The sequence below is a fragment of the Spea bombifrons genome, chromosome 1, assembly GCF_027358695.1.
Source record: "Spea bombifrons isolate aSpeBom1 chromosome 1, aSpeBom1.2.pri, whole genome shotgun sequence".
Lineage (NCBI taxonomy): Eukaryota > Metazoa > Chordata > Amphibia > Anura > Pelobatidae > Spea > Spea bombifrons.
Genome location: NC_071087.1, coordinates 2,710,799 through 2,730,011, shown reverse-complemented (window position 1 = coordinate 2,730,011; position 19,213 = coordinate 2,710,799). Strand labels below are relative to the sequence as shown.

Here is a 19,213-nt window from a genome sequence, read left to right as displayed (position 1 = left end):
CTAGGGTAATTATGAAAAAACACAAATTATTAATAAATGAAAAAATCATAATTATTACCTGATCACTTGTCGGTGACATTTTAAGTCGCTGATTATTGATCGGTCTCCCTGATTGATGTCAGCGGCCTAAACCAGTCACTTACAAGCAATCTGATAAAAAAAATATTTTAAAAAATGTAAATGCACATGTTCCAGTTTTGCCCTCATAGCTTCCTCAAAAAAATGCATGAACCATGCATGTGAGTCCTTGTTGGAACCGGGGGATGTTGGTGAACAAAATGTGGTGTTTTCTTCCAGTGTTACACATATGCTGTGCAAGAAATAAATTGCAACATTAAAATTTATGCGTTAAAAACGCAATAAAATAATTTCCCTGTGAAGTTTGGCAGACTTCAGTGAAGAAATGGCTGGCTGAAAACTGTCAAAACTACCCTAGTTGAACACCTTGACTCGTCTACTGTTCATAAATATGTACTTTTATGGGGTAATTTACAGTGGGGGGCTTCCAAAATGTCCCAAATGGGATATGGGCCCAGGAAACCAATTTCTGAAAATTCCAAATTTGAAAAGTAAAATGCGCATGTTCCAGTTTTACCCTCATAGCTTCCTCAAAAAATGCATGAACCATGCAAGTGAGGCCTTGTTGGAACCGGGGGATGTTCGTGAACACAATTTGGTGTTTTTTTCTGCAGTTGCACATATTCTATACAAAATATAATATAAAATCTAAAGCAACATTGCAACATATGCAAAAAAAAAAACAAAATATATAAAAATACCTCAAAATTTGGCAGCAATTGGCGATAAAATCCCTGTTTGATAAGTGTCAAAATGACCCTAGTTGTACACCTTGACTTATCTACTGTTCATAAACATATAATTTTGGGGGGATAATCAGTATCTGTGACAACTATTGCAGTTATTAGACTACCATGCCAAATTTGAAAAAAATTACATTTCAATAACGTGATGCATGCCTTGCAATATTTGCCCTATACTGGTCAAAAATAGATGAAAATCCTGGCCATGTTGGGTGGTTTCCAAATCAGGACAACTTAATGAATATATTTGGGATATTTTTTTCCCATTGGTTCAATGTGTGTACAATTTATATGTACACAAAACTGTAAAAAAAATTTGTTTTTTTCATTTTCCCCCCACAATGTACTACCCAGCTTAATATGGTTTCAAATGAAAGCCCTACTTGTGCTGAAAAAAACAATATATGATTTGTGTGGGGGGTGCACCACTTGATAAGAGAGAAATTACAGTTGAAGAAAGACATGGCAGAAACATAAAAACGGCTCCGGTCCTTTAGCGACACCCTAGTTTAAAAATCCCGGTCCTGAAGGGGTTAACAGAGATTATAAAAAGGTGGAACAGATAATAAAGAGACACTGGTATTTATTAAAACAGGACAAAGTGGTAGGAGGATCTGTACCATCTCGCCCAAGAATAATTTACACTAAAGCACCAAATCTAGGCATTATGGTGGCTCCATCTATTAAAAGGCCCCCACCGAACGAAGTAAGCCAGTCATGGCTCTCCACAAAGGGTTTTTTCGATGTGGGTCTTGTTCAAATTGCCTGTCTATTCAGGGTGAGAAAAAACAGTTATGGTTAAGACTACAGTCAATCATTTTAAGTGGGAAATTGGAGAATTTATCACTTGTAACACTAAAGGAGTATATATACTACAATGTAGTTGTCATAAACAATATGTAGGGGGTACAAAGAGATCGTTGAAGACAAGAGTGGCAGAACATGTCTATAATATCAAATTTAAAACATCCATTATCTGTTCATTTTGCTCACATCCACAATAAAAATCCGTTAAAACTGAGTTTTATAGGTCTAGAAAAAAAAAAAATCGAAAGAAACTGGCAAGGGGGCAGATACCTTATTCAGATGTCGAGGGCAAAAACCAAAAAGATATATGAATTCCAAAGTTTGGAACCATATGGCTTGAATTCAAGTATAGAACTTTTTGGTTTTATGTAGAAAGATGGGCTCCCTACCCGTGACCCACTCTGGAACAATTGGTAGAGTGGCCCCCGGGAGGGATCCTATCATCTACTGATATTTTCATGAAAGGTTTCTTGTATCTTATTTTCATTTTTTATTTTGTATTTTTTATTTTCTATTTTATTTATCATTTATATTTTTATTATTTATTTATTTATTATTTATTTATTTATTTTACTCTTTAGTTTCATGTAGATAAAGAGAACGAATGACCAAATAGCAATTAAATATGGAATCTCGAGTACTCTTTCCATGTTTTTTCTTTTTGTCTTTTAAGCATTTCCACCTTTTTTATATTGTTGTCATGTGACTTTTATGGTCAGTATAAAAGAGAGGTCAGATACCTCTAAACTTACAGCTACTGAGGAAGGGGACTGCTCTAATAGCTACTATACCCAAAACGCGTTTAGCTTGTGTTTAAACACACTACTACTATATTGGACACTGTTCAGACACTGTTCGCTAAGCCGGCGGCAATTGTGGAAGTTTGGGAGGCAGTATTTGCACTTTTTGCCTATATGCTGATTGACTGCGGAATCCATGCGAACACCCAGCGAATACCATTACTAAGTTGGTCTGTGTTTGCGATTTCGGCCGGAACGTCCTGCACACAGTTAACAACTGACTGATTATCTGACTGTTACGTCAGACGCCGGTGATTGCCAGTGCGCTCGCCTGTGTGAGAGGCTACTTTCCATCCAGAGCCATATCTCCCAGTTGGAGCATTGCACTGGGAAAAGATCTGCTAGCGACAAAAATCCAGTCTAACATCAGATGGTGAGCGGTACAGTGTACCATCTTTTTATGATCTGTTAAGAAAAAGAGCATCTGTTTTACCAAATAAGGCACCGGCCAGTGATTCTATAAAGACATAGTGCTTACTGCCTACCCCAAGGGATCCGCACCATACTGAATGTTTGAGGACATCTTTCTACAGATATTTTGTTATCATCACGAGTTTTTAAAGCATTCAGTGCTGAAACATTGTTGATACAAATTCATGTTGCAGGACAATTACTACAAATTCTTTTTTGTTAGATACATTTTTTTATAGGTTTTTCATTAAGCCTGAACCGTGTACCAATATTGATCAGGAGTGTTATATTATTATATGTTTTACTATATATTTTTTTGGTATTTTTTTCTGTCTATTATTTTTGTGGTAATCAAGCAACTGAGTCTAGCCACAAGGGCCCTGTGGTTTTTCAGACTGACAGTTGTGATTTTATTAAAAGTGGTTTTTATACGGTCACATATATTTTCCATATATTTCCCTAAACTGCTATTTCCAAATGTCATTGTGGTTTACTGAGGACTGATACAATTGTTTTAGTATTTTTCCATATGTTGATTCCACTTGACGTATAGGTGGCGTTTCAGTTAACCTCGTTATCTTGATGGTGAGCTGCACTGTGTTGTGTGTTTTTATTGGTTAATAAAAGAATACCACAGGACTTGGATGAATGATGAATCATGCTTCACTATCTGGAAGTCTGATGAATGAATCTGGGTTTATCGGATGTCAGGAGAACGTTACCTACTGGAATGCATAGTGCCTACTCGTTTGGTGGAGAAGGCATAATGATCTGAAGATATTTATTTCAGGATTTAGGGCCCTTAGTTCCAATAAAGAGTGACAGAAACCAATTTCCACAGACACACTTTAAAATCTTGTGGAAAGGCTTCTTAAAAGAGGATGGACAGGTGCCCACATACCTTTGGTCATATAATGTGTGTGAGTATATAATATATATATCTATATATACACACACAGTATCTCACAAAAGTGAGTACATCCCTAACATTTTTGTAAATATTTTATTATATTTTTTATGTGACAACACTGAGGAAAAGACTCTCTGTTACAATGTAAAGTAGTGAGTGGATTTTAAACTGTCTCTTTAACAGGAGCTTTACAGTATTAATGTCAGATACAGGGGACGGGGCATCAGATACCCACGAGTATTAATATCAGCAGCAGTAATAGGAATATCATATCTGACTACCCGACTATCCCAATACCCCTTCTAAACAACCCCCTCACCACACAGTTCCTGGAGAGCGGAGCTACACGTGGGCCCTTTTAGATAGCGCTGTCCCTTTAAATATCAGTCAAGTAGCACACAGGTACCTCACAGGCCCCTGCCTGTAGCACAAGTGGTGTATGGGTAATGGCCGCCTACTGGACCCTCTCTGTCAGACTCACCGGCAGCTTCATTCTCAGCAGACATGAGGAGCCTTCCCTCCAGCAGAGCTCAGCATGCGCAGGACACAGCACTCACTCTGCAGACACAGGGTACTCTGGGGTTTAAGGGACTGTGAAGCTGCAGTGGCCTCACCAGCTCCTCTGTGCTAAGGAGGACGCTCCAGCTTCCTCAATACAGTCTCTCACAGGGAAAGCACAAAAATCTAATCAGTCACTTTGGGCCTAGTCCTGAGCTCTGTCACCTTGGAGCTTCTTCCTTCCTGCTTCCCTCTCATACTCTGCCCTCCAGCCTCCCACATCCATCCATAAACACCCAGCAAATGCCTCACTGTCACCTGATTGGTGCAGCTGATCACAGGACCTGCATGTAGCTCCTCCATTTTGAGTTCTGGCAGTGGCTGAGGGGCCCATCAGCAGAAGCAGCAGTAAAAGTGAGTGAGAAAATGGCGGGAGCTGCATACATTGTACACAGCTGTGAGGGGTCTGAGATTTTACTTCAGGAAAAATAAATGCTGTTTAGGGCCCCAGATGTTTAAAACTCTCCCTAAGTTACCTGTATTCAGGGCACCAGCAATTGAAGTGCTGTGAGTACTTTATTAGTATATAACTCTATGTATCAGTATATAATTCTCTAATGTATATAACTCTATGTATCAGTATATAATTCTCTAATCTAGATATCAGTATATAATTATCTAATGTATATAACTCTAAATATTAGGAATATAACGATATAATGTATAGAACTATATATATAGTATAGTATATATATATCAGTAAGCTTTAGCAGTATTTAACTCTATATGTAAGTATATGAATCTCTTATGTATATAACTCTATATAACAGTGATATAATTCTATATCAGTATATAAATCAATATCTGAATATTACTATCTCAGGTATATAAAACTCTGATGTATATAACTCTATACCTGTATATTACTGTGGGAAGCACTATAATGTATATAAATCTATATCTGTATGTAAAGTAAATTTAGTATAGGTGATACCTTTATTGGCCGATAGCTTGTGAGGCTATCAGGGCCTCATATTATAGCTGATAAGATATAAATGCTATAATATTCCTGAATGCATTTATAGGGTAATATGTGAAGTGGGGATGTGACCCGTTTGAACGTATAAATAAATACTGTATTTGTTTGATTATCAGAGCAAATGCTCTGAAAAAAAAGTATCCAGAGGATGCTATTTCACTGGGTTCTGCCGCCGGCGGTGCGGTGCTCCCCACCTACTTCACCTCCAACATTGGTGTCATCCTGCGATGTCAGCGGGACCTCCTGCCCCCATGCCTCAAGAGAGGCACCAGGTAGCCGGAACTAGGAAGTTCCCAGAAATTGACAGGAAGTGGTACACCTTGGGAAAACATTTAAGTTTTTTTGTTATTGTGTCATAGTTATATATATATATATATATATATATCTATATATATATATATATATGTTACATACATGTAGTTAGGCTGAAAAAAGACATGCGTCCATCAAGTTCAGCCTTTCCTATATCTGAAATTTTTTTGCTGTTGATCCAAAAGAACCCAGTTTGGCTCCTTTCGATTTTGCACTAACCAGGGAAAAAATTCCTTCTTGACCCCAAAATGGCAGTCAGATTTCTCCTTGGATCAATACGCGGTTTCTCCATAATTAAAGATTTTATCCCCAAGTATTATGTTTTTCCAAGTATTCGTCCAGTTGCTGTTTAAACGTCTGTACAGACTCTGATAAAACTACCTCTGCAGGCAGAGAATTCCACATCCTTACTGTCCTTACTGTAAAAAACCCTTTCCTCTGCTTTAGACTAAATCTCCTTTCTTCCAGTCTAAACACGTGACCCAGCGTCTTAAGCATAGTCCTGTTTATGAACAGATTTCCACACAATGGTTTGTATTGGCCCTGAATATATTATCATATATATTATATATTATCATAATGCTATCATATCCCTTTCTTCATAACTATAGTGCTCCATTCCTTTTATTAATTTTGCAGCCCGCCTCTGAACCCTTTCTAGTGCTATGATATCCTGCTTTAGAAAAGGTGCCCAAAATTGCACAGCATATTTAAGGTGTGGCCTTACCATTGATTTATAAAGGGGCAAAATTATATTTTTATCCCGCAAATTGATGCCCCTTTTTATACACGACAATACCTTACAGGCCTTAGCAGCTGCTGACTGACATCGCACATTGTTGCCTAGTTTGTTGTCTATAACAATTCCCAAATCTTTCTCATTTGTCTTTATCCCTAATTCACTACCGTTTAGGATGTAGGTTGCTTGTGCATTCCCTACCCCGAAGTGCATAACTTTACATTTATCTACATTAAATTTCATCTGCCATTTGTGTGCCCAGTCCCCCAGTCTGTCTAAATCTCTCTGCAGCACAGTAATATTACTTTACCTAGTTCAGTGTCATCTGCAAACACAGAAACATGATTTTCAACGCCTATTGCCAGGTCATTTATCATGACTGTCTGGAATAAGGAAAGTGTTTCTGCAGTGTGAGAGCAGCACTACCTTTACCTTACCGAGGCTTTTTAGTAGCGCACGTTCCATACAACTTGTGACATTTCTACTATTTGTTAGTTTTATCAAGATTCACATGTTAGATATTCCCACACAAACTATGCATCACTTTTGTTCCGAAAAAATAGGGCTTTTGTTTGAAACCAACGAAACATGCAAAAAATAATAATTTTGAGAACTTCGTCACAGTAGGTGCCTCAATGCCTCAGCTAAACAATGACCGGATTAATGTTCAGGAACATTCCATTATTACACCCCACATAGATATTTTTTCATATTCTAGTGGGCTACATCCACCCTCAAATAGTACCCTATAGGGTAGCATTTTAAAATATCTGAATTGAGGGGTTTGAGAGTAATGAAAACTCAAGTCTTACAGGTATTTCCTAATCTTGCTTCACCTATTGTGTCTATACCTGTACATCTATAGGGTAACAAAACGGTCAATGTAGGAAAGAATGTGTGTACAAAATGGTTACAGAAAGGAAAAAAGTAACCATACCTACTGCAAGAAGTTACAAAGCAGGGTTTCAAGTCATTCTCAGTAGGATATATAGGTGAGAGCTTCGCCTATCCAGGTAGGACAAGAAATTACAAGCGTCCCAGAACCTCCCATTTATCTTAAGTGTTTTTTTCTGCCCTAACCTGGGTAGGTGAAGCTTCATCCCTTGTTTGTTTGTCTGAGGACTGTGTCTTATCTCAGTAGCTTCATCTCGTTAGCCTGCCATTGTTTGTTTCTTGGGGACCATTCCTTTCTTCCACATCAGAGTAGGATAGGATTCATGGGCAGATCCGTATTTACCTAACTCTAACAGTCAGAGGAAGGATCCATTACTTTGTTTCCGTGTAGCTCACTCGGCTGCCCTTGGACTGTGTTTTCTGTATATTGGAGATTCTGTAACACTATATGGCCATATTTTTCTTAGCGGAGCTTCACCCGGCAAACTTCCAGGCATGCCGGGCAGGTATGATTATACAGTAGGGTTGCCAATGTGGAAAAAGTACACTTTCCCCAGCAAGCTTTTCTTCTAATTGAGGTAGAAGCTAAGTATCAAATGATGTGACCCTTGACCTTGAATCTAAAAAAAAAAGTGTGTTTTTAATATTCTGGGTAAAAAATATGTTATACAGTTAAATGCATTGTTTCTTTGGTATTAGTTTGGGCTTTGGGAACAGGAGTAAAAAATCTCACACTCAATGAAATACCTTGCCACTTGTTAATGTAAATGATGGTATAATAAAATATGTGATGTCATATAACTTTGAGGACAAGTTAGTGTCTTCCCCTGTAGCTTTTCTTCTGAGATTTACTCCTCCGCAGAAGTTAATGTGTAATTTTTGTCCAGTAGTAATGAGTGGATGAACCTTAGTGAGAACTTGTTCAATATGTCTGGCTGGTGAGGGTACACATAGGATAGGGATGGGCCATTGGGAGGTAGGAAAGTGATTAAAACCTTCTGTGACCCTACATTCATGACACAACCTACCCACCGGTAATTTTCACAGATGCAAGTCACACAACCTTTTATTTCTTCCAAAGACAATATGTCAGGATCTGGGTCCATAAAGACGACTGTAATGACCCAGAGCGCCCAAAGATGGTTTTCAGGAGTTATTGCGCAGCAGCTGAGATGCAGCGCTTTAGGCTCGTCAGCCGTTTCTGTCTGGACTTTGTTTTTCCGTTATTCTGGTTACGGTGTTTTGTCAGCTCTTCCTGCCTGTTATGGAGCATGCCTGTTTCTGGACCTGAGTCTGTAGAAGCACAGCGAGACTGGGGGAACTCTAGCGAGACTGGAGGAACTCTAGCGAGACTGGGGGAACTCTAGCGAGACAGGGGGAACTAAAAGGAAGCAGCTCCACAGCCTGGTTGGAGCCTGACACAATGAATTAGTGTCAGGCTCCATCATAGAGGCCCCGGCGGAAGTGGAGTTCAGTAGCGGAGGTTGTCTGTGTGCATTGAACAGCCGTTCACCGGCTGCCAGAGAGGAGGATTCAGGTCCCCTGCAGTGAAGGGTTTTTCATTGCAGGTGGGGTACTTCACTACTGGTAGGTAGTTGGGATAAAGTTAAAATGTATATGCCAAGTGCATTATTCTTCTAATGTACTTTACTACCAGTGGTAGAGGCTGATACAGAGTAAACGAAGCATGCATACAAGGGACACAAAGCTATTGTTAAGCTAAGACAAGATCAAGAACTGATCAAGACCTAAATGATGCATCAGGAAAAAACAGACCAAATAGGTTTTATCTGCTGTCAGATTCTATGTTTCTATGAATAGACCCAAGAGTGGCAGAGTTAAGACGTACAGTAAGCATACCTACCAACATTTCAAAATGTGAAAGAGGGACACTTTTTATGTTTTTAAATCTCGCGGAACTCACTGATGCAAGCAATTGCACTTTACAATGTTGCGCTTGCATTGTCACATACACTTCCTTTACACACACATACTCGTACACTGCCCTTACACATATACATGTACACTGCCCTTACACACACACATACACACATACATACATACATGTACACTGCCCTTACACACACACATATACATGTACACTGCCTTTACACACATACACTCCCCTTACACACACACATAGGCACTGCCCTTACACACACATATATACACATACACTGGCTTTACACACCAGCTAACAAATACCAACACTGCTCTTACACACACTGGCCCATACACACACATACACAAACACATACATACACATACACTGCCATTACACCCCTTTCTCCCCATCTCTTACCTTTTCTTCCATCCGTCTTCCTTCATCCTTCTGCCTCCATCCTGTATCCTGCGGTGGGAGCGCGAGGTCTGCTCCCTCATCACTACGTGACGTCATATCCCCGCGCTCGGCATTGTTTGCCGGCACGTGGTGATTAGGGAGCAGTAAAGCGAGGTCTGAAGTGTCCCTAATGTTGAACCGACTAGAGGGAGATTGCGATCTCCCAGCTAGTCTGCAGGCTGCAGTCGCTGATCAGGTGGCTGTGCGCCCCCCGCAGCTGCACCTGAGGTGAGTACTGATCTTGCCTCACCCTTCTTCTGCTCCTGCAAAGCGGGACAGAGGAAGGGATAGGCGGTACAGCGGGACAGGGACCCAAAATCGGGACTGTCCCGCGTAAATTGGGAGAGTTGGGGGCATGTTGTAAGTAATTTTGCCTATCCTAGTGCTTTATCAGTGAAGTTACCATAAGAATCTGGCGGTTGACTCAGCATTAATTTGAATGGAGTTCTAGGTCATCAATGTGAGTAGGCACGAATGTCATCCCAAGTTGGCTTGAGCTCTGGTCATACTAGCAAATAACTTCATATTAGTATAGATGAGTTTATCAGGCGACTATGTTTGGAAGTGTTACAACCTTTAATGTCACAGTATTTATTCCATGAAATAAAGTGTAGTATCAGACGGGATTCACTGCCCAACCAAGCAATAATTAGATATTATTGTCCTTTAAAATATCTTCAACTATTGGTGTCATGGAGCTGTGTGGTCCGATCAACTACCTCCCCTGAATTGTGCTTCCTTAGCCTGTGACAACCCAATTTCCCCGGGTTCCCAGTCACTTGCCAAGACTCAGTGTAGGGTATAAGCAAAATGAAGACTGCTTTATTTTTCACACACAGTACTAGAAATAGCCAGCAAACCACATATTAACATAAATCAAGATATTGCGATACAAACCGCCCCTTAATCTGCCTCCCAGAGACAACAGGGGCAGTAATGGGATTAACAATACAATAGGGTCCCAACCTCCACTATCTATTACTGGCCGAAATCAGTTTCAAGGTTTGACTGGGGCTACAACATAGTAGTGCACCATGGGGGTGGGGGCTGACATGAAACTAAAACAATGGCGGTCACTCCCTGGCTGCAGATCCTGGCTGTCTGCCAGAGATAATCCCCTCAGCAAGTGATGAGATGATATACTTCTGGGGGTGACACAGAAGTCTTTACAAAGCCAGTCAGGCCTCTCCAGTGGCCCCAGTGATGGAGGGTTCCATCACAATCAGTATGCAAATGATCAAGTGCAGAAGGAAACAAAATAATTTAGGGATTTGTGTTCAGTTTACTTTAATGTCTGACATGAAGTCTGCATCATCTGAATTCCAATAAGGGAATCTTTTAATTGTTCTGAATGCAGTCATTAACTCATTTATACTGATACGATGGGCATAAACATTATATTTACACTATGTCTACAGAGGTTTATTTGGTTCCTGTCGTGTGTGTCTTGCTTTGTGTGGTGTTGAGTTTATCTCTGTGCTTTGCAACATGTGGACGCCTCACCTTTCTTGCAGGATAAAATAGTTGCCTGTTATAAATAAGATATATGCTTCTTAAAAGTATATAGGGTTTTGTGTGCAAAAATGTATTTTGATGTCCAGAAAACTAATTCAAGTTTCTAAAATTGACCATTGACAGTTATAAGATAATAATACATATAATTCAGAATATGGTTCTTATAACTATTTGGTTAAACCTTTAATTCTACTTCCAAGTAAATATGTTTTTGTATTCAATTCCTGTCTAAAAATAATTACATAGCATTTTGGAATAAATATACATCCTACAAGTCCTGCACTTGAAGCCACTATGGCAAAAATCTCCACGGTCACCATGTTCTTCCCTTTGGTGCTCAGATAGGCCGGGATCATCGCAATCCAAACGCTGCAGAACACCAGCATGCTGAAGGTGATGTACTTGGCCTCATTAAAACTGTCCGGTAATGTCCTGGCTAAAAAAGCTATAATAAAGCTAAGAGCTGCCAGAAGCCCCATATAACCCAGGACACAGTAGAAGGCAATAACCGAGCCTTCATTACACTGAACGATGATCTTTCCCTGATAAGAGTGCATGTCCAGCTCCTGGAATGGAGGGGAAATGGCCAACCAGGAAATATTAATGATAACTTGAATGGATGAGCAGAGCAGTACTATAGAATTGGAGACTTTCACACTGACCCAGTTTGCCCAGGAGCTGCCGGGTTTCGCGGCTCTGAAAACAATATAGATCATGATTGTTTTGCTTAAAATACAAGACACGGCTAATGAGAAGAGGACACCAAAAGCAGTTTGGCGCAGCATGCAGGTTACATCCTCAGGACGACCGAGGAACAGAAACACACAGAGAAAGCTCAGCATGATGGAGACCAAGAGGAGGAAGCTGAGGTTCTTGTTATTGGCTTTCACAATTGGGGTATCTCTGAAGACAATGAAGATCAGTAATATTACAACAGTTACAAGACAAAACAGAATTGATACAAAGGATAAAACAGCAGCAACTGCATCCAAATATGATAGAAACTCCACCGATTTTGGAATACATCGATCCCTTTTCTCATTAGACCATTTATCACTTGGGCAAACAATGCAGTTCTCACTGTCTGAAAAACAGCACAATTTAAATCAGAAATGCTGTCTATTAATTAATAGTATAATATATTCTTTGTTTAATTATCACATAAAATCTTTGTTTAATCTCAAAAGGTGCAACATGAGTCAAAAACATTGTTCTTTGAATGTTACTGGTTTCAATTCAGAATTAACTTTCTTTGTATCAAACATTCTCTTGGACAATATGAAGTATTCTCCATGACTTATGGTAGACTGGAGCTACTTCCATAGGTCCCTCCAACTAATGTGTATTCAGATTAACTGATGCTAAATTATTTCTCTGTTTTACAGAGATTTTGACTAAAGATTGCCCCTGGCATTGGGGAGGTGATGTCCAGCCCCAGCCAACCCATGCCTGTCTTGTCCATTATTTGCTCTTTTATAGGTACACCTGCCCCCTCCTTCTGGCTCTCAATACCCCCCGGCCAAACTCAACTCTCTACCCGACCAGGAGCAGGCGTTCATTCCCACACACATACTATGGGTATAAAATTTGTAAGTTTTATGTAATCTGTTTTACCAGATCTATTGGATATCTCTCCCTCTGAGCACCGGACACAGTCGTAGCAGCAGGTTTGTGTTCCTGGTCTCAGGGCTTTTCGAAATCCAAGCAAACAGTTCTCTGAACATTGAGACCTTGGAATCTACAAGCAGAAAAATATTACAAGATGACGATAGTTTAGATAACTTTGAAGTCCTGTAAACCTATACCTTTCATATTTGTCAAGCTCATGTGAGGGAATAGATTTCTTGACCCATAAGCCGTGCGCTGCTTATGAGTGTTGGAGCAGATATAACATCACAGTTCCTTAATTCTCTACAGAGCAACTACTATGCTAGTGTGCGCAACAAGCAAGGAGGAGAATGGTAATATTCTGGAATGTGAGTAAATTGTGTAATTTATACACAATTTATACACAATATATATATATATATATATATATATATATATATATATATATATATATGTGTGTATATATATATATATATATATATATATATATTAAGGATAAATAGGATTCCATTGGATAAAATCTTATATGTGTAGTTTAACTGTTATTATGAAAATAGGATACACAATTATAAGTAAAGCACCACTATTAAATTAGCAAAAACAAATTTAAAGTGTAATACTTAAGAACTTCTATAAATTTTTGGTAATTATAACTTACAATATGGCAGTGCTTTCAGTGAGGTATAGGATTGGGAGAGGACGTCACTGCAAGCACCACTATTTTGGCGGAAGTTATAGCACCGTTATGTTCGCATTTGGTTTGCTTGGTTTGTCACAGGAATATTAAACAAACAAAAAATAAATTAATTAAAAACTCAAATTGTATTTATTTTGACACTAAGTATTTCTCATTACTCACTCTAATCATACCTCATTCCCATTACACCCAGCCACCACAAATCACAACTCACTCCTATCACATCCAGCCAACACACATCACAACCCACTCCTATCATACCCAGCCACCACACATCACAACCCACTCCTATCATACCCAGCCACCACACATCACAACCCACTCCTATCATACCCAGCCACCACACATCACAACCCACTCCTATCACACCCAGCCACCACACATCACAACTCACTCCCATCACACCCAGCCACCGTACACCACAACTCACTCCTATCACACCCAGCCACCACACATCACAACTCACTACTATCACACCCAGCCACTACACATCACAACTCACTCTTATCACACCCAGGCATCACATATCAGGCCCATCATACCCAGCTATTACACATTACACCTCACTCCTATCACTCCCAGACAGCTTCTTTCTTCCTCCTCCATCTTGTTACCTTGAGCAGAGCTAGAAACTCCAGAAGATGCAAAAAGGGGCGGGCCAGACGAGTGGTAGCAGGCCAGGAATGGAAAGGAAGGGCCGTGTCAAGACAGAGACACTTGGGGGAGTGGCTGGGAGGATGAGAGAGATGGTAGATGGCAAGATAGTTTCTCCCCTGTCTCTATTGGTGCTGGCTGCTGCAGGACAAGCTCCGCCCTTTTGAGCAAGTCTGTTGCCGGTTCCCCGTCACAAATGGGCTGCACGTTGGATGCCCCTGACCTAAGCGCCAGGACAAAATTCTCAGTCACCATGGCGACCTGGCACCTGGAATTTGTCGAGCCCTGACTCACTGCCCTATAACTTGCAAAAAAACGTAAAACATTGGGTATTTCTAAACTCCGGTCAAATAATAGAATCTATTTAATGTTTTTTTTTTTCATTAGCTTTCAAACTTTTTTAAATAAAAGTCAGAAAGTGCTTTTTTCCATGTACATCATATTTTATAAGTATATATAAATATATATATATACATATATATGTATAGTAATATTAAACATTACAGTGAATCAGATGATATGATCAAAATGATTATATCCAAAGAAAGCCCTTGCCCTGGAAAAAAAACAATATTTAATTGTAGGGGTTTAGTAAATGAGAACATTACAACAAAACACAAACACTGCAGAAATGTTAAGACAGCCATTGTCATGAAGGATCCACAACCTTACCTGGTTGTCCTTGTTCCTCCATTTTACTGAATGTGAGTCAACGATGAGCTGCTCTGGAGCCCACTAAGTGAAGTTACCCACAATGTTTTTAAATGCAGACTTATTTTCTAACAACACCCAATTTATAATTAAACCAGAAATGTATGGGGCGCAGGTGCATATATAGGGGAAAAAAGACAAAAACAACACAATATAGTGTAGATGGTATGTTCAATGGTAGTTGCTAAGTGATATGTTGCACTCACAAGTGAAAGAGGCAAATCCAACCCATCAATATGGACTGTATGGACAGCAATCCTCCACTACAAGCCCAGATTCAGTCTGCCTCCTTTTGTGGCATAGATTCTGATCAGTGTCCCCTTGTGTGTTACTTTGAATGTCGATGTCACGAGCAGTCCCGGCATCAGCAGCCCACTCCGTCACACTTACCAAAAAGGAAAGGGCTCAGGTGAGTAGTGGGGCACCACTCCCTTTGGTCACATCTTTGTGTGTCACCTCTGTCCTCTATTTTGTCTCTCCCCACGTTCCCGTGAGGAGCATGATAGGGTAGGGGCAGTGACATCAAAGGAGGGGTGGAACCCTCCTTTGGTGCCACTGTATTGGGGGGCGGTGCCAGAGGTGTCTTGCACGAGGAGATGCCCAAGGGCTCCATAAAAGCTACTCATTCATGCTCTAATCCTGGAGCTCTCCTGATGACCCAGTGTCCCTCCTTGCTTCTGCCTGCTGACCTCTGGATTGTTTAAACAGACTTTTGCATTACTGCCTTCTGCCTGCCTGCTGACCCCTGGAATGTTATTGCAAACTTTGTTTATTGCTTTCTGCCATCTGCAAATCTGAAGGGCCATCTGAATCATTTGCAAGAATAGCATAAACTTTGAGAAAATTACAACGAAACACAAACACCGAAGAAATGTTAAGACAGAAATCTTGTCAAAAAAATAGCTCTGTTCTTAAGGGGTTAAAGTAGGAATCCCCCCCCCCTTACCTGGTTGTCCTTGTTCCTCCAGATTATAGATTGGGAGTCAATGATGAGCTGCTGACTCTCTGGAGCCCACTCAGTGAAGTTACCCACAATGTTTTTAAATGCAGACTTATTTGATACAAACACCCAATTTATAATTAAGTAATGGTATGCAAATTCTCCATATTCATCGTATAATGTGCGGTCCAATTGTGATGCAATTGTTATTCTTTTTATATAGCGATGCAACTATTAAAATGTATTTTCAAAAAAATAAAAGAACATTCAGTCACAATGTAGAGTTTTTTTTTATAAATCAAGAAAAGGAAAAAATACCTCCCATTTTAAAACAACCCACCAAACCACTCAACTAAAATAGACCTATACCTGTTCTATACCCTTCAATAAACTGCAACACATCATTAGAACCAAAACCACCATAGTCACTATGAAGGCACAATATAGGAGAAAATATAGTTATTTGTTGAATAATTTTAGATTATGCAATTAGTGTTAGAATGGTAATATAACTTAAGAGGTAGCAAGTAACAATTGGAAAACAGAATTATAAAATATACAATGATATACAACTGTCGCGTCTGTCCACACCTGTGAGGATTTAGGATGAGGAACCCGGTATGCAGGATACTCCACAGTCAATAAAGCAGGTAGGGGCGGATCCACTAAGTGCAGCGAGATCCAGGTATGAAGCCAAATCGGGACTACACAAACACAGTCCAGTAAACGAAGCCAGGGTGAAACTCAGTGCTAGTTTTTAAATCCACCACCAGAGGTATGTCGCCCTGTCCCTGTATCCCGCGTCATAGGTGCACGTTCCCCGCCATTCAGGATAGGTTAAATTGAGGTGGGGGCTGACCGAGCTGGAGCGGCAGCGTCACACCTGGCACTCGCGGGTGCTCCATTGAGTTACTTCGTCTGCGTCTTGGCTGTGGACTTACAGGGTAATTATTCTTCCCAGAATATGACCACCAAGGGACAGCTGCCCCTTGAGCCTGCAGTTCCGACTGGGCCCGCCAAGCAGGGGCCTGCTATAATAATATGTAGCTGTTTGAGGGCAGAGATGCTACAGGCACTAAAAGAGGGACTGGCTGGGTGTCAATGAATACACAATGTGGTGCTGGGTGGGTGCAAAACACAAGGGTGTGGGGGAATTAATTCATAAGGGGGTTCTGGCTGGTGGGATAAATATACAATGTGGGGCTGGCTGGGGACATAACTAAACAATGGGAAGCTCGGTGGAGTGCACAAATACAGGTGGCGACTGGACGCATCAATACATAAGGTGGGCAGCTGGGGCCATCATATAAACAATACCAAAGGCAGGCTAGGGGCATAAATACACATAGGGCTGGCAGGAGGCGATACACAAGGGAGAAAAAACACAAAAGACATAAGCAGTGTAAAAAAAATATATATAGTGTTTTTTAGCTGTGTGTGTCGGTGTGGCAGAGCCTGTCCTGGTGTGTGTATGTTTGGGTGTTGGTGTGGCAGAGCCTGTCCTTGTGTGTGTTTTGGCGTGTGTCGGTGTGGCAGAGCCACTTCTCTTCAGAGCTGCATATGTAATACCCTAAAACCTTATCATACCTACTTTTTGATGATCATGCCCCTTCCTATGTGAAATGGTAATAAATAATAATAAATAATGTCACAAGAAGTTTTTTTATTTAAAATAACCATTTTAAATATCCATTCTCTGCCCCAAGTTCAAAATTGTGTAACATTTACGATAGCATTTTACTCTTATGAGATTATCAAAATCTAACTTTGTGGGAGTTATATTCTCTGAACATAAATCAGATGTGATGGACTATACACATTAAAGTCATATCAAAAATGATTTTGTATATATACATAGAAAGGCCTTTGTCTATATAAATATATATATTTGTTCTAGGTAATGTTTGTGGAGAGGCGGACGGAGAAAGAAGATATCAGATTAAGAACTGAAGATTGAATGGATAAGAGAAGAGAGAAGATAGCAGCAAAAACATGAAGAAGATGCAGAAGAAGGTGAGGGAACGGAAGTGGTCGGCAGAAGTGAAAGAAGTCAGCAGAGAAAGTAGGGAAACTTTCAAAAAGTGTGAGAGAGTAAACGAGAATAAGAATGCGAGAGAAAATTCTGAGTTTTTGCTTCATTTTTTTAACAGTCATACGTACCTGGTGTTTATTGATGTTTTGAATTATATTTCCTTTTGCTTTCTGGTTATAAACTAAGTGCATGTCATGCAAAGCTTTAGCTAAAACACTCACTGAAATAAACACCCGGGAAGAAACACCAGCCGTCAGATGATTTTGAAGCAGTAATTTTTGTTTCCCGCTGCAGTTACACAGAGATATTTTATAGATCTCTTCATAAAGCCTATTTTTTTCAGAATTTTCCGATATACATTTATAATACAATATCCATATATCTTCGAGAAGCTTGTCTGCTGGACGGTTTGAAGGATGGATATTATCAAAGAAACTTCCGGTATCCGGCAGTGCTAGAGCACTCCTATATCTGCCCTCTTACTGCCCCCGTCCACTTTAACACTATTTAACACTCTCTATTACAGCTCTCACAACCTGCAATACCCACCTTCATGTTCCCCACAATCAACTGGTTTTTTGCCCGCCCTCCCTGCCCCTCTCCCACCCGCCCCAGTGCTGTTCTAATATATAGACAGTTAAGTACCGGATCTACTGGATCACGCCAGTAGGGGGCACCACACTGTGGATCCCTTTATTACCCACTACTCCCCATTAAAGCATTCCAGATCCTATCCCTCCCAACCTCTCTGCTGTCAAAGCTATCCCAGTACCTCTACACTCAACCTGTATATGTGAAACCTACCTGCATTTGCTCTACCACTCCTGTCCTATTCCTATCATTCTTAACCAGCAAACTCAATCAACATGCGCAACCTAACCAATCTTATTCCTATCATCTCCAACCAAAAACTCCCTCCCGTCTTTAACTGTGCCCTATGGAATGCCCGCTCGGTATGCAACAAACTCGCTGGTATACATGACCTTTTTCTATCTCATGCTTTTAACCTCCTAGCTCTTACTGAAACCTGGATCCCCTCCCAAGACACTACCGCTTCTGCCGCACTCTCCTTCGGAGGACTACACTTCAGCCACACTCCTAGGCCTGATGGCAGAAAGGGTGGTGGTGTAGGCATCCTTCTCTCACCTCACTGCACCTTCCAGAATATACCAAGCCCTCCCTCCCTCTCATTCGGTTCCTTTGAAGCTCACACAATCCGTCTTTTCTCTCCACTCTCTCTTCAAATTGCTGTCATATATCGCCCTCCAGGCCCTACCTCGCAGTTCTTTGACCACCTTTCTGCCTGGCTCCCTTTCTTCCTCTCTACTAATATTCCCTGTCTTATTCTGGGTGACTTTAACATCCCTTTAGATATATCTAACAACTCTGCAAGCTCCAAACTCCTCTCCCTGACATCTTCCTCTGGTCTCTCTCAATGGACTAATTCCCCTACGCACACCGAGGGACACTCACTTGATCTGGTT

At 40.5% G+C, this 19,213-nt stretch overlaps 1 long non-coding RNA gene across 1 annotated transcript; it reads left to right on the top strand.

Moving 5' to 3' along the window:
* Positions 1–4,613: 4,613 nt before the first annotated feature.
* On the top strand, positions 4,614–17,667 carry LOC128477271 (uncharacterized). The gene is made up of 2 exons (XR_008348257.1): positions 4,614–4,661; positions 17,595–17,667. It is a non-coding gene; the product is annotated as an uncharacterized LOC128477271 (long non-coding RNA).
* Positions 17,668–19,213: the final 1,546 nt, after the last annotated feature.